We start from the raw sequence: 15,057 nt of genomic DNA, 5'->3' as shown, positions 1-15,057 counted from the left end.
AGCAACTGGCTTGTCACAATACCACAGTCACTACTCTTGATTAACTGTGGTGTCGTGTTTAAGCTGGATGGGCAGCTGTACCTGTACACGCCATCCAAGCTATGTTTGAGTCAATGCCCATGCGTATCAAGGCCGTTACTACGGCCAGAGGTAATTGTTCTGGATACTGATTTCTCAGGATCTATGCACCCAAATTGCATGAAAATGTAATCACATGTCAGTTCTAGTATAATATATTTGTCCATTGAATCCCCGTTTATCATCTGCATTTCTTCTTGGTGTAGCAATTTTAATGGCCAGTAGTGTACTTAAACCTAACATCCATGCCCGAGGCAGGATTCGAACCTGCGACCGTAGCGGTCACGCGGTTCCAGACTGAAGCGCCTAGAACCGCACGGCCACACCGGTCGACCCTCAATTTGGTCCTATGGAAAATAGAATATAAAATAAAATTAAAATAAAAAGGATTGCAGGTGGTCCAAATCTGTTATAATGACTTCTATTGCTATTACAGGTCCCAAAGATAAACATGTGAATGTCCACATAGCATAATGCTGCCCCCAGCGGCCAACGTACGTGGCGCAGCCCATTTTTGGGGCAGCCTTTCGTCTGGATGAGATGTATCCGGACACGACCATCTGTCTGGTGTAAACACAAACAGGATTCATCTGACCAAGTGACACCTTCTCATTCATCCATGGTCCAGTTCAGGCGATCCAGTGCTCACTGCAGTAGTAGTTGACGATGTGATTGGATCAATGTGGGGACACATAGAGATCGTCCACAGAGGAACCCCATGTTCAACAACGTACACTGAACGCTGTGATTCGAAACATTCGTACTTGCACCAGCATTGTACTCTGTCGCCAGACCTGCCACACCTTGCCGCCTGTCCTGGTTTAGAAAGTGGTAAAGACTCCGATATCTACGTTCTGTGATGAGTCGTGGACGTCCAATACTTTGTCGCCGCTCCGTCGTTTCACCGTCTTTTACCACTCTCCGTAGATGCTCACGGCAGTAGCACACGAACAGGCGAGCAGCTTCATAGTTTCTGAGGTGCTCGTTACAGGATACAGGACATAAAAATCTGCCCTTTGGCACTGGATTTGTTCACGGGCATTTGGAAAATTTAATCTTTTAGAAGCTAGGAAAAAGGTGTAATATCGTGTGGCCTAGGTGGCTAGGGAATCCGTCATCCCTTCCAGTCCTACGCCTTGACTAGGAGATCTCCCATAGTCTAGGCAACATCTTGTTGGAGAAATCTGTTAGCTGACAGTAAGCATATCGTGCTAAAGTATGCAGCCACAGCATGTATAAATACACTGATGGAACCAGGTTCCGAGATTCGGCTGTTGGATTGAAAAATATTCACCATTAACAGTCCACACACCACCACCAGCTTGCTCCCAATAACTTGCACCAATTATCACTCCACAGAAAAAAAGAAAAAAAAACTGAAATGTTGATCAAGGTCAACTGATCAAAATACATACAAAAGCACTGCACTTCAAATTTTCGGAGAAGTAAGTGAAATTTATTGGCTTCAATTATAACTCTCCGTCACTTTTAACAAACACCACCTCCAACTAGCTAACATGTCCACTATCTGCTATGCTACCTCTCCCTACAGAACACGTGCGCCTTCACTAAACCGCAAAACTTGCCGAGAGAAACCAGGAAATGGCTAAAGAAAATGCCATGCACCTGAAAGGAAACGCAATTCAAATTGTTGTAGTGACTCCTTATTTGAGAAGCTACTTGGTTGATCCCAAAGAATCACTTACTGCCGGATTCGTAAATACTCTATGACAACACCATTTCCAACTCAGACGGTACCCTTCTCGTACACGCCAATTGCGCTGCCAGCCGAACTTTCGGTTTCGCGGTCTCCAAACTGCTCCATTAAATTATTTACATCAAGACGTCTCTGCCAGGACAGCTTCGTTTCCTGCGTGCAGCCATTACATTTTGATATTTACTGCTCCCTCTAATACCGCCAGGAGCCGATCCTGCCAGGACTTACAGAACTTCCTTTCCAGCCAATGCTGGGAAATACTGGGTATAGCGGAAAAGTCACAGGCCCTAAAACCACGATCGGAGGCCTGAGCATAACCCTTTTTAAAAGGGCCATCGGCCCGGCAGGTCCAGGATAGACCAAACACCCATTTCCTGGATATCAGGAACCATCTCTGGCGTCCACAGTGGCGAACTAGGAGAACAAACAGATGTTGTTGTTGTTGTTGTTGTTGTGGTCTTCAGTCCTGAGACTAGTTTGATGCAGCTCTCCATGCTACTCTATCCTGTGCAAGCTTCTTCATCTCCCAGTACTTACTGCAACCTACATCCTTCTGAAACTGCTCAGTTTATTCATCTCTTGGTCTCCCGCTACGATTTTTCCCTGCACGCTGCTCTCCAACGCTAAATTTGTGATCCCTTGATACCTCAGAACATGTCCTACCAACCGGTCCCTTCTTCTTGTCAAGTTGTGCCACAAACTCCTCTTCTCCCCAATTCTATTCAATACCTCCTCATTAGTTATGTGATCTACCCATCTAATCTTCAGCATTCTTCTGTAGCACCACATTTCGAAAGCTTCTATTCTCTTCTTGGTTCAAATCAAATGGCTCTGAGCACTATGGGACTCAACATCTGAGGTCATCAGTCCCCTAGAACTTAGAACTACTTAAACCTAACTAACCTAAGGACAGCACACACATCCATGCCCGAGGCAGGATTCGAACGTGCGACCGTAGCAGTCACGCGGTTCCAGACTGAAGTGCCTAGAACCGCACGGCCACCGCGGCCGGCTATTCTCTTCTTGTGCAAACTATTTATCGTCCATGTTTCACTTCCATACATGGCTGCACTCCATACACATACTTTCAGAAACGACTTCCTGACACTTAAATCTATACTTGATGTTAACAAATTTCTCTTCTTCAGAAACGCTTTCATTGCCATTGCCAGTCTACATTTTATATCCTCTCTACTTCGACCATCATCAGTTATTTTGCTCCCCAAGTAGCAAAACTTATTTACTACTTTAAGTGTCTAATTTCCTAATCTAATACCCTCAGCATCACCCGACTTATTCGACTACAATCAATTATCCTCGTTTTGCTTTAGTTGATGTTCATCTTATACCCTCCTTTCAAGACACTGTCCATTCCGTTCAACTGCTCTTCCAAGTCCTTTGCTGTCTCTGACAGATTTACAATGTCATCGGCGAATCTCAAAGTTTTTATTTCTTCTCCATGGATTTTAACGCAGATATCCAGCAGGAAATGATATGTTAGAAATGGGTCGAGATCTCGAGTTCTCAGGCGACATATTACCGCACATACAATAATAAAGACAACAGAGGCGTTTATTATGTACAGCAAGGGCCATTCAGTGGTATTGTGTGGTGTCTCAGTTCTGTTTGTGGCAGTCGAAAAAATGGCTCTGAGCACTAAGGGACTTAACATCTGAGGTCATCAGTCCCCTAGAACTTAGAACTACTTAAACCTAACTCACCTAAGGACATCACACACATCCATGCCCGAGGCAGGATTCGAACCTGCGACCGTAGCGGTCTCGTGGTTCCAAATGTGGCAGTCAGATCGACGCCAGCGTGACTATAGATGACTTGGTAAAAGTCACTGGAAGCAGTATTTCTCGAGCTCCATTCTTCTATAACTCCTGAAAACATGATTTGGGGAGCTATTGGACATGACAACAGGACTCATGGATGGTAGACCGTGTTGTCATACCCTTAATAATCATTGTACCATATGGCACATTCCAATGGGATAATGCAAGACCTCAAATTGCAGTTTACACTACAAACAAGACTTGCTCGGTCCACCAATTTGGACCCACAGAGCATGTTTGAGACGCGATGGGAAGGTGCATATTTTCATACCAGCCCCAATCAGCAATCTACATGAACTGAAATAGCGCGGGAATCAGGCAGAGCGTGAAATTCCTTAAGATGGCTTTCCGAGGCTGTTTGCTTCCACGCCATATAGAGCACAAGAACTTCGTAACTTGGGAGACATCAGGTGCAGATGGCATGAAAATACCCGTTATGCGACGAACATCTCCACAGAGTTTGATGAATATCGGACTGTTGCTTCATGGTATAACACTGTCGAACTCTGTCGGTGTATATGACAGTATGAACAGATCTTTCTGAAACAAGAGAATGGTCCAACAGTTCGATCAACTATCAAATAACACCACACTTTCACTTTAGGCCTATCATCTGCTACTTTCTTTAAGTATATGGATTGACTGTGGACCAGTCACATGCTTTATTTTTGTTTACAATACGTTGTTCTTGTGCTCTCCATTCCGAAGACTGCGTTGGTGCACCTTTCTACACTCGTCTACCCTGTGCAAGCCTTTTCATCTGCGAGTAATTACTGCAACCTATATTCATTTGAACCTTCCCCCCCCCCTCCCACACACACTTCCCCTCAGTAACAGATTGATGATTTCTTGATGTCTCAGAATGTGTTCTCTCACGTGCCGAAACCTGGCACACTTTTATTTGCCCGACCCTGTAGATGCCCAATGAAGACGTAAAGCCGGCCGGTGTGGGCGTGCGGTTCTAAGCACTTCAGTTTGGGACCGCGTGACAGCTACGGTCACAGGTTCGAATCCTGCCTCGGGCATGGATGTGTGTGATGTCCTTAGGTTAGTTAGGTTTATGTAGTTCTAAGTTCTAGGGGACTGATGACCTCAGAAGTTAAGTCCCATAGTGCTCAGAGCCATTTGAACCATTTTTTTGGAAGACGTGAACTATCATTTGTAACGCAAATTCTGGACGTACAGACGTCAAAAGGGTGGTGGAATACTGACACATTACATCAATTTTGCTACCTGGTGAGATACGTATGAAGCATTATTTTATTGTTTGTTATAAATCTTCACACAAAACTAGTGCAGTAGTTGCACACCAACATGATTAATAAAATCATGTTCACTGAAATATTATCACAAGAACATGAAACAGTTACAAGTAACTAAGGCTGGCAGAGGTTCAAGACAATGAATCGACAGGTAGGTTACTACATTATTAGCGCTCAGATCCGTTTTGGCGATCTGACGACAATGACTGCCAAAATTTGAGTTCGTAAAATTATGCATGCGAGAAGGCTATCTCCCTCCTACACATTAATACTCTAACGTTTACAGAGTAAATTGCGACCTATACACGCCGAAGCCGACTGCAGATCTCATCATTTTTTTACAGCATTGTTGTGTTGTCCGTCAGTGCCGCTGTCGGCTGCCACTGTGTCTGTAAGCAGAATTCGAACTAATTTTCTCACTAACAGTGGACCAAGTCTCCTTAGCTTTTCCTATCTTCCCTCATAACATTTGCCCCTTCTCTGAGAGCCAAACCTAGCCTCTCATGAGCAGTCATCTAGCGACAAGTGTCAGTTCTGCAGCCCCCCCCCCCCCCCCCACCCACTTCTTAATAATTTTCCAAAACTATTCTGTCAAATCCGGCTGACCAATGAAATTCCTGCATTTTCGCGCCCAGAGGCCTATAGCTAAAGAAAGTAATTTGTTTTGGCTTTGTCCTGTTGGTGTCTCAAAGGAGGGCGTTATTGTATTACAGCGCGTTGTTTCTTACAATCCTCCTAAGATTCCTACCAGCTACATATACAGGATGGACGACCGATCGTCACTGGGCCAAATATCTCAAGAAATAAGCGTCAAACGAAAAAACTACAAAGAACGAAACTCGTCTAGCTTGAAGGGGGAAAACAGATGGCGCTATGGTGGGCCCGCTAGATGGCGCTACCATAGGTCAAACGGATGTCATCTGCGTTTTTTAATATAGGAACCCCATTTTTATTACAAAATCGTGTAGTACGTAAAGAAATATGAATGTTTTAGATGGACCACTTTTTTCGCTTTGTGATAGATGGTGCTGTAATAGTCACAAACATATGGCTCACAATTTTAGACGAACAGCTGGTAACAGGTAGGTTTTTTAAATTAAAATACAGAACGTAGGTACGTTTGAACATTTTATTTCGGTTGTTCCAATGTGATACATGTACCTTTGTGAACTTATAATTTCTGTGACCGCATGCTGTTACAGCGTGATTACCTGTAAATACCGCCAAGGTCGCTGATGTTCCACTTGTCGCAGCCATCGTGGATTTTCCGTTGCCCAATAGTGCATATTATGCTGGTTTACGTTACCGCTGTTGGTGAATGACGCTTCATCGCTAAGTAGAACGCGTGCAGAAAATCTCTCATCGTCCCGTAATTTCTCTTGTGCCCAGTGGCAGAACTGTACACGACGTTCCAAGTCGTCGCCATGCAATTCCTGGTGCATAGAATTATGGTACGTTTTTGAGATTTCCGAAACTCGGGCAATTTGTCTGCTACTGATGTGCGGATTAGCCGCGACAGCAGCTAAAACACCTGCTTGAGCATCATCATTTGTTGCAGGTCGTGGTTGACGTTTCACATGTGGCTGAACACTTCCTGTTTCCTTAAATAACGTAACTATCCTGCGAACGGTCCGGACCATTGGATGATGTCGTCCAGGGTACCGAGCAGCATACATAGCACACGCCCGTTGGGCATTTTGATCACAACAGCCATACATCAACACGATACCGACCTTTTTCGCAATTGGTAAACGGTCCATTTTAACACGAGTAATGTATCACGAAGCAAATACCTTCCGCACTGGCGGAATGTTACGTGATACGACGTACTTATACGTTTGTGACTATTACAGCGCCATCTATCACAAAGATAAAATAGTTGTCCAACTAAAACATTCATATTTCTTTACGTACTACACGAATATGTAATAAAAATTGGGGTTTCTGTTTTAACAAACGCAGTTGATATCCGGTTGACCTATGGCAGCGCCATCTAGCAGGCCAAGCTAGCGCCATCTGGTTTCCCCCTTCAAGCTGGACGAGTTTCGTTCTGTGTAGTTTTTCCGTTTGACGCTTATTTCGTGAGATATTTGGCCCGGTCACTATCAATGGACCACCCTGTACATTAGGAACCAGCTACAGGTATTTCTGGAACGAGAACGATGCAGTCTCACACCTACAGGATCCTCACACGTCGGCCGCCGTGTTGTGCCTAGAGCATAGAGCCATAAATGCCTGTAGCCTTCACAGAGCCTGCATACCGTCGACCCGTACATAGCTTTCCCATTGGCCAACTGGCGCCGTCTTCTCTGCATCCTCCACCCAAGGCTCATTGTTGCTCACCTTCCGGGACCTTTGCTGTACTTTACAATGCCCTCACTACATGAAAACGCATTGGGGAACGTGGAATCGGAGGTCATCTCATGCAGAATTCCAGTGACTCCTCTGCGGCCGTCCGGATTGCTGCGGCATTACCTGCTGTCCGCATTGCGTCCCATTATCCTGTCCAGTACACACGACAGACTTCGACGAACGCTTTTCTACCGGTAGTCTGGAGGGTCTGAATCAGAGGCTGAGACGGTTCTGCGACCATGTGGGCTGCAGATTCCTCGACTTGCGCCATAGGGTGGTGGGGTTTCGGGTTCCGCTGGATAGGTCAGGAGTCCACTACACGCAACAAGCGGCTACACGGGTAGCAGGGGTTGTGTGGCGTGGGCTGGGCGGTTTTTTAGGTTAGATGGCCTTGGGCAAGTACAGAAAGGGCAACAGCCTCAACGGGTGCGGGGCAAAGTCAGGACATGCGGGGACCAAGCAGCAATCGGTATTGTAATTGTCAACTGTCGAAGCTGCGTTGGTAAAGTACCGGAACTTCAAGCGCTGATAGAAAGCACCGAAGCTGAAATCGTTATAGGTACAGAAAGCTGGCTTAAGCCAGAGATAAATTCTGCCGAAATTTTTACAAAGGTACAGACGGTGTTTAGGAAGGATAGATTGCATGCAACCGGTGGTGGAGTGTTCATCGCTGTTAGTAGTAGTTTATCCTGTAGTGAAGTAGAAGTGGATAGTTCCTGTGAATTATTATGGGTGGAGGTTACACTAAACAACCGAACTAGGTTAATAATTGGCTCCTTTTACCGACCTCCCGACTCAGCAGCATTAGTGGCAGAACAACTGAGAGAAAATTTGGAATACATTTCACATAAATTTTCTCAGCATGTTATAGTCTTAGGTGGAGATTTCAATTTACCAGATATATACTGGGACACTCAGATGTTTAGGACGGGTGGTAGGGACAGAGCATCGAGTGATATTATACTGAGTGCACTATCCGAAAATTACCTCGAGCAATTAAACAGAGAACCGACTCGTGGAGATAACATATTGGACCTACTGATAACAAACAGACCCGAACTTTTCGAATCTGTATGTACAGAACAGGGAATCAGTGATCATAAGGCCGTTGCAGCATCCCTGAATATGGAAGTTAATAGGAATATAAAAAAAGGGAGGAAGGTTTATCTGTTTAGCAAGAGTAATAGAAGGCAGATTTCAGACTACCTAACAGATCAAAACGAAAATTTCTGTTCCGACACTGACAATGTTGAGTGTTTATGGAAAAAGTTCAAGGCAATCGTAAAATGCGTTTTAGACAGGTACGTGCCGAGTAAAACTGTGAGGGACGGGAAAAACCCACCGTGGTACAACAACAAAGTTAGAAAACTACTGCGAAAGCAAAGAGAGCTCCACTCCAAGTTTAAACGCAGCCAAAACCTCTCAGACAAACAGAAGCTAAACGATGTCAAAGTTAGCGTAAGGAGGGCTATGCGTGAAGCGTTCATTGAATTCGAAAGTAAAATTCTATGTACCGACTTGACAGAAAATCCTAGGAAGTTCTGGTCTTACGTTAAATCAGTAAGTGGCTCGAAACAGCATATCCAGACACTACGGGATGATGATGGCATTGAAACAGAGGATGACACGCGTAAAGCTGAAATACTAAACACCTTTTTCCAAAGCTGTTTCACAGAGGAAGACCGCACTGCAGTTCCTTCTCTAAATCCTCGCACAATCGAAAAAATGGCTGACATCGAAATAAGTGTCCAAGGAATAGAAAAGCAACTGGAATCACTCAATAGAGGAAAGTCCACTGGACCTGACGGGATACCAATTCGATTCTACACAGAGTACGCGAAAGAACTTGCCCCCCTTCTAACAGCCGTGTACCGCAAGTCTCTAGAGGAACGGAGGGTTCCAAATGATTGGAAAAGAGCACAGATAGTCCCAGTCTTCAAGAAGGGTCATCGGGCAGATGCGCAAAACTATAGACCTATATCTCTTACGTCGATCTCTTGTAGAATTTTAGAACATGTTTTTTGCTCGCGTATCATGTCATTTCTGGAAACCCAGAATCTACTATGTGGGAATCAACATGGATTCCGGAAACAGCGATCGTGTGAGACCCAACTCGCTTTATTTGTTCATGAGACCCAGAAAATATTAGATACAGGCTCCCAGGTAGATGCTATTTTTCTTGACTTCCGGAAGGCGTTCGATACAGTTCCGCACTGTCGCCTGATAAAAAAAGTAAGAGCCTACGGAATATCAGACCAGCTGTGTGGCTGGATTGAAGAGTTTTTAGCAAACAGAACACAGCATGTTGTTATCAATGGAGAGACGTCTACAGACGTTAAAGTAACCTCTGGCGTGCCACAGGGGAGTGTTATGGGACCATTGCTTTTCACAATATATATAAATGACTTAGTAGATAGTGTCGGAAGTTCCATGCGGCTTTTCGCGGATGATGCTGTAGTATACAGAGAAGTTGCTGCATTAGAAAATTGTAGCGAAATACAGGAAGATCTGCAGCGGATAGGCACTTGGTGCAGGGAGTGGCAACTGACCCTTAACATAGACAAATGTAATGTATTGCGAATACATAGAAAGAAGGATCCTTTATTGTATGATTATATGATAGCGGAACAAACACTGGTAGCAGTTACTTCTGTAAAATATCTGGGAGTATGCGTACGGAACGATTTGAAGTGGAATGATCATATAAAACTAATTGTTGGTAAGGCGGGTACCAGGTTGAGATTCATTGGGAGAGTGCTTAGAAAATGTAGTCCATCAACAAAGGAGGTGGCTTACAAAACACTCGTTCGACCTATACTTGAGTATTGCTCATCAGTGTGGGATCCGTACCAGGTCGGGTTGACGGAGGAGATAGAGAAGATCCAAAGAAGAGCGGCGCGTTTCGTCACTGGGTTATTTGGTAACCGTGATAGCGTTACGGAGATGTTTAATAAACTCAAGTGGCAGACTCTGCAAGAGAGGCGCTCTGCATCGCGGTGTAGCTTGCTCGCCAGGTTTCGAGAGGGTGCGTTTCTGGATGAGGTATCGAATATATTGCTTCCCCCTACTTATACCTCCCGAGGAGATCACGAATGTAAAATTAGAGAGATTAGAGCGCGCACGGAGGCTTTCAGACAGTCGTTCTTCCCGCGAACCATACGCGACTGGAACAGGAAAGGGAGGTAATGACAGTGGCACGTAAAGTGCCCTCCGCCACACACCGTTGGGTGGCTTGCGGAGTATCAATGTAGATGTAGATGTAGATGTAGTCGGCGTCAATTTTTATAACCTGCGTTACGTTAATGGTGCCCTTCACCCCTCTTTGAGCTGCTGTCTGTGTGTGAAATTGCCAGCCCAGCCAAATGTAATTCTCAAGAAATAAAACACCTACAAGTTCTTCATCTATTGGCAATCACTATCGGGTTATCTTTAATAAAAAGAAAGGAAAACGCTATTTTAAAATCAAAGTAATTCGATCTGCATATCACTCTAAATAAATGCATCTCAAATACCGATAATGTGAAAGTTGATAAAAACATCAGTTTCGCCGTGTTTCACGGTGTCTCCTGGTATACAAACTTCTTACATGATTCTTAAATGAAGTGTAAGTAATAGTTAAGTAATGCAATGCACAAGTAAAAAAACAAGCTCATATTATCGGGGAGTTAGGCTGATTATTAAGAAGCACATCTAATCTCTGGAGGATAGATACGATTGCAGCTGCTAAAAGGAACAGATTCACTCACACATGAGCGTTTGACACCTTGCTGCCGGCCGCGGTGGTCTCGCGGTTCTAGGCGCGCAGTCCGGAACCGTGCGACTGCTACGGTCGCAGGTTCGAATCCTGCCTCGGGCATGGATGTGCGTGATGTCCTTAGGTTTAAGTAGTTCTAAGTTCTAGGGGACTGATGACCACAGCAGTTGAGTCCCATAGTGCTCAGAGCCATTTGAACCATTTTGTAAGTATGCTGTTTAGGTTTTTATGTTGGTAGCGCCACGTAGCGCTCTGTATGAAAATCACTGGCTGTGCTGCGTGAAGTCTGTGGCTGGTTTACATTGTTGGAATATTCTAGTGTTGGGCAGTTGGATGTGAACAGCGCGTAGCGCTGCGCAGTTGGAGGTGAGCCGCCAGCAGTTGTGGATGTGGGGAGAGAAATGGCAGAGTTTTGAGAGTGGATGATCTGGACGTGTGTCCATAAGAGACAGTAAATTTGTAAGACTGGATGTCATGAACTGATATATATATGATGACTTTTGAACACTATTAAGGTAAATACATTGTTTGTTCTCTATCAAAATCTTTCATTTGCTGACGATGCCTTTCAGTAGTTAGTGCCTTCAGTAGTTGGAATCTTTTATTTAGCTGGCAGTAGTGGCGCTCGCTGTTTTGCAGTAGTTCGAGTAACGAAGATTTTTGTGAAGTGATTCATGGAAGGTATAGGTTATTGTTAGTCAGGGCCATTCTTTTGTAGGGATTTTTGAAAGTCAGATTGCGTTGCGCTAAAAAATATTGTGTGTCAGTTTAGTATTGATCAGAATAGGTAAAGAGCGAAATGTCTGAGTACGTTCAGTTCTGCTCAGCTGTTTATAAATCAAATAATGTAAGAGGTTTATCAGCACAGTCATTCATAAATTTTTCAAAGGGGACGTGTCAACTGATTAAATGAGTTTTGCCGCAGGAACTTATTTCCACACATCTAAATACTCAAATTAAATTTCCTTCTGTGTTAGGAGATATATCCTAATTTTTACAACTACAATTTCATCTGTTTATCTGTCTATGTACATTGCTAATTTCTGATGTCAAAGGAAGTAATAACACAGTATCTATGTGAACACCACTTTTGATTATGTACAGAGTGTCCTTGGGCACATAATCAACTGTTGCAAGAAAGCAGTTCTGCATGTTGTGTAATACCTTTACCACATTTGTGTTTGTTGTGTGAATCCAGGTTTCATCTAATCAAACCTCTAACCACATCCAATGTGCTGCTTCATTTTTTATAAAACCCTACTATAGTATGCATTCTTCACAATTGTTTTAATGTTAATATATGATTTCTCCTTTAATGCAGGAACTTGAGAAATAGAACTCACAAAATAAAATGATTTCTTATTCACATCTGTTTTCTAACCCTTTTCAAGATACAGAACGCGAATTTTCTGCGGGCTTAGACTCTTGTTATATACTCCTTAGCATCTCAAAATTACAAAATTACAACCTAATAGTAATGTAGCTGGACATGTTCTGGTGCAGGTCATGATAATACTGTTGCTATATTCCTCCCCTACTCCGCTGTAGCCTAATCCAATCCTTTCCTCTCTGACATAGGCCAATCGTCGTATGCATAAAATTGCAAGAAATTAAAAAAAAGGCAGCAAATAAAAAAAGAATCCCGGGTTCCTCAGCCTCTCTGACTTCAGTATGGAAGCAGGACAGGTCTAAATTGGTACGAAATTCAAAAATTCAAGATGTGCATACGTCCTATTGGTTTAAAACCCAAGATTGTGGACACTGGGATACTGGTGCAGCCGGCATGGTTGTCAGATTTTCGGATTTCCTTGCCGACAGAATACAGGATGGTGGACTCTGGGATAACAGTGCAATCTGAATTCTCGTCAGATTTCTCCAGCCTTATGATGTAAGAAACCAACATGGTGCGCCTGAGGGATACTGGTGAAGTCTGGATGATTACCAGGTCAATTGTGCTAAAAATAAAATCTAGTCCTAAGTTTAAAATGGTGGGAAATTACAAAAAACATCGGTTTTTGCGACTCCTATATTGTTAGAGCTCACTTCACTGAAGTCAAAAATATTGCTAGTCCTGCTGTCCAAAGTTTACACGAATTCCCCCAACCCTCTGATGTCACAGATTGCCATACCAAGTCTGGAGGTGACTTGTCCTAAGTTGAAGTCCACTTCTACTATACCTGTATTTAATGTTTAAACATTTACTGTGGATGTGACAAAAGGCATCTTTATTTAATGTCTAAACAATTTCCCCCACCCAACAGGTCGCACAGTTTAAACAAATACTACTTCCACTGTTTAAACAATTCCTACTTAAGTTTGGAGCAGACTCTCCCTAAGCTTAAGTCCACTTGTGTTAAACATAAGCAAATTCCCCCTCCTAGTTACCCTAAATTTGAAATGGTGGGTATTCAAAAATTCAAATGTCCTAAGTCCAAAATGGTGTTTAATTTGAAAAATTCTCTAGTCCTAAGCTTGTTGTTGTTGTGGTCTTCAGTCCAGAGAATGGTTTGATGCAGCTCTCCATGCTACTCTATCCTGTGCAGACTTCATTATCTCCCAGTACCTACTGCAACCTACATCCTTCTGAATCTCTTTAGTGTATTCATCTCTTGGTCTCCCTCTACGATTTTTACCCTCCACTCTGCCCTCCAATACTAAATTGGTAATCCTTTGATGCCTCACAATATGTCCTACCAAGCGATCTCTTCTTCTAGTCAACTTGTGCCACAAATTTCTCTTCTCCTCAATTCTATTCAATACCTCCTCATTAGTTATGTGATCTACCCATCTAATCTTCAGCATTCTTCTGTAGCACCACATTTTGAAAGATTCTATTCTCTTCTTGTCTAAACTATTTGTCGTCCACGTTCCACTACCATACATGGCTACACTCCATACAAATACTTTCAGAAACGACTTCCTGACACTTAAATCTATACTCGATGTTAACAAGTTTCTCTTCTTCAGAAACGCTTTCCTTGCCGTTGCATCTCTACATTTTATATCCTCTCTACTTCGACCATCATCAGTTACTTTGCTCCCCAAATAACAAAACTCATTTACTGCGTCAAGCGTCTCATTTCCTAATCTAATTCCCTCAGCATCACCCGATTTAATTCGACTACATTCCATTATCCTCGTTTTGCTTTTGTTGATGTTCATCTTATACCCTCCTTTCAAGACACTGTCCATTCCGTTCAGCTGCTCTTCCAGGTCCTTTGCTGTCTCTGACGGAATTGCAATGTCATCGGCGAACCTTAAAGTTTTTATTTCTTCTCCATGGATTTTGATACCTACTCTGAATTTTTCTTTTGTTTCCTTTACTGCTTGCTCAATATACAGATTGAGTAACATCGGGGAGAGGCTACAACCCTGTCTCACTCCCTTCCCAACCACTGCTTCCCTTCCATGCCCCTCGACTCTTATAAGTGCCATCTCATTTCTGTACAAATTGTAAATAGCCTTTCGCTCCCCGTATTTTACCCCTGCCACCTTCAGAATTTGAAAGAGAGTATTCCAGTCAACATTGTCAAAAGCATTCTCTAAGTCTACAAATGCTAGAAATGTAGGTTTGCCTTTCCTTAATCTATTTTGTAAGATAAGTCGTAAGGTCAGTACTGCCTCACGTGTTCCAACATTCGTACGGAATCCAAACTGATCTTCCCAGAGGTCGGCATCAACCAGTTTTTCCATTCGTCTGTAAAGAATTGGTGTTAGTATTTTGCAGCCGTGGCTTATTAAATTGATAGTTCGGTAATTTTTCACATCTGTCAACACCTCCTTTCTTTGGGATTGGAATTATTATATTCTTCTTGAAGTCTGAGGGTATTTCGCCTGTCTCAAACATCTTGCTCACCAGATGGTAGAGCTTTGTCAGGGCTGGTTCTCCCAAGGCTATCAGTAGTTCTAATGGAATGTTGTCTACTCCGGGGGCCTTGTTTCGACTCAGGTCCTTCAGTGCTCTGTCAAACTCTTCACGCAGTATCATATCTCCCATTTCATCTTCATCTACATCCTCTTCCATTTCCATAATATTGTCCTCAAGAACATCGTCCT

This window comes from Schistocerca serialis, chromosome 3 (genome assembly GCF_023864345.2).
Source record: "Schistocerca serialis cubense isolate TAMUIC-IGC-003099 chromosome 3, iqSchSeri2.2, whole genome shotgun sequence".
NCBI classification, from domain to species: domain Eukaryota; kingdom Metazoa; phylum Arthropoda; class Insecta; order Orthoptera; family Acrididae; genus Schistocerca; species Schistocerca serialis.
This window is presented reverse-complemented; position numbering follows the sequence as displayed.